Source organism: Bison bison, unplaced genomic scaffold (genome assembly GCF_000754665.1).
Source record: "Bison bison bison isolate TAMUID 2011002044 unplaced genomic scaffold, Bison_UMD1.0 scf7180017845671, whole genome shotgun sequence".
NCBI classification, from domain to species: domain Eukaryota; kingdom Metazoa; phylum Chordata; class Mammalia; order Artiodactyla; family Bovidae; genus Bison; species Bison bison.
This window is the reverse complement of record NW_011476244.1, coordinates 47789-50061: the sequence shown is the minus strand read 5'-3', so window position 1 is coordinate 50061 and position 2273 is coordinate 47789.

Here is a 2273-nt window from a genome sequence, read left to right as displayed (position 1 = left end):
GAGACCCTGAGGAGGCAGACAAGGTACCCAGCGCTCGCGGCCCACATCCTGCTGGGCAGAGTGGCCCAGCTGCCATAAGGTGGCCACACCGTTCCTGGGAAAGCAGACCGGCTCTGGGGGGCGGGGGGAGCCCATGAGGGGAACGGGGGCCGGAGGGCAGAGCTGGTGGGCACGAGAGGAAGGCGCTGGGCCCTGTGGGCCGGGGGGCCTGGCAGCCGGGCCTCTGCAGAGTGCAGGCTGTGGGACGGACGTGCACACTGGTCACCTGCAGGGGGAGCGTGTCCGCATGCTGATGGCAGCCACAGGTGTTTGACGCTCATTTGTATCTCACAGACGGGCTCGCGGTTTTAGAAAACTGGCTGTGAGGCTCTGTGTGCGTGCCTCCTGCTTCCTGAGGCGGTGGCCGTTCTGCCTGTGTGGGTTCACCTGCGCGTCCCCGGCGGGAACGGCCACGTGCTTCCAGCACCTGGACAAGTGCACCCAGCTCCCGCCCCCACCTGCCCGCTTGTGTGCAGACTTGCATGGTCTGGTTCGGTTTTGCTTAGCGTTTGTTCAAGTTGTGAGAAAACGAGCGTAGAGTTTATCGTGTTAACCGTCTTCCACGCGTGCTACTCAGTCGTGTCCCGTGTGTTCACACGCATTTTCATCTTGCAAAACCGAAGCCGCCCCAGCCCTCGGCACCGCCGTTCTGCTTCACGTCTCTCTGAATCTGACCCCTCTCGGGCCTTCATGCGAGTGGAGTCTTGCAGCATCTGCACTTCTGTGCCTGGCTGATGCGGGTAACAGATTGTCTTCAAAAAACAAATAAAAAAAAAAATAAGAAGCAGAAAAAAAAAAAGATTGTCTTCAGGGTTCTTCCGTGCTGTGCCTGTGTCAGGATTTCCTTGCTTTTTATTGCCGAGTGATGCTCCACTGTGCAGACATACCACGTTTCCTCAGCCGTCATCTACCGCTGGGCCCTGGGCTGTGTCCCCCTCTTGGCTCTTGGGGATGAAGCTGCTGAGAACTTGGGGTACAAATGCCTCCTTGAGACCCTGCTTCCAGTCCTTTGGGGCATAAACTTAGTCGTGGGGTTGCTGGATCCAAGGTAGTTCTGGGCTTCCCCCGTGAGTCAGATGGTAAAGGATCTGCCTGCAGTGCGGGAGACCTGGGTTTGATGCCTGCGTCAGGAAGATCCCCTGGAGGAGGGCATGGCAACGCGCTCCAGTATTCTTGCCTGAGAATCCCCATGGACAGAGGAGCCTGGCGGGCTGCAGTCCACAGGTCGCAAAGAGTCGGACACAGCTGAGCGACTAAGCGCAGCCCAGCGCGGGTCACTCCGTTTGCACTCCCGTGGGAGCTGCCCCAGTTTCTGTTCCTACCAGCCCACGGGGTGTGTTTCTCCACCCCCTCCCCCCCAGCCCTGGTCTTCACTTCTCTTTCTTCTCTTCTCACGGTGGCTGTCCTCTGGAGAATGTCTGTTTCAGTCCTTTGCCCGTTTACAGGAGTGTGTGGTCTTCTCACCCGCTAACGTTTGTCTGTCTCTGGCTGTGGTTCCGGGCCTCAGTGCTCCCCGCGGGGTCTCTGTTGCGGTGCGAGGTCTTGGTTGCCCTGCCCGTGGCATGTGGGATCTTAGTTCCTGGACCAGGGATCGAACCCACCTCCCCTGCAGTGCAAGGTGGATTCTTATGCACTGGACCACCAGGGAGGCCCCCCTTGGCCCATTTGAATCAAAGTTTTGGAGGATTTTGTCATTAAGTTTTAGGAGTTTTCTGTATATTCTGGACATCTGATGTTACTTAGCAGCATTTTCTCACATTCCACAGGTTGCCTTTTTACTCTGTTGATAGTTTCCTTTGACGAGTGAAAGTTTTCAAGAAATCCAGGTGGTCCAGTTTTTCTCTTAACGCCCGTGCTTTTGCTGTCACATCTTAACAAATCGTTGCCCAATCCAGTGTCACGAAACGTTTTCCTTCCTGTTTTTTTCTAAGAGTTTTTAAAATGTTACGTTCAACATCCAGGCCTTTGATCATCTCAGGTTGGTTTTTGTAGGTGGTGGTAGGTGAAGGTCAGGACTCGGGGGCCTCCTAAGGCCCGGGAGGAGGGTTCTGTCTGAGTGCCCTAGTCAGAACCGGCTTCGGTAGCTGCCTCTCTTCCTGCCCAATGGGGAGCTGCGTGCTGCAGCCCTCGGATCAGCACCCCCAGACAGCACGGGAGTGGGGTGCTCCAGGGGGCTTAGGGTCAGGGCCATCTGGGAGCAGAGCCCGAGGGTGGGATGCCGGCTGCGGCGGCTC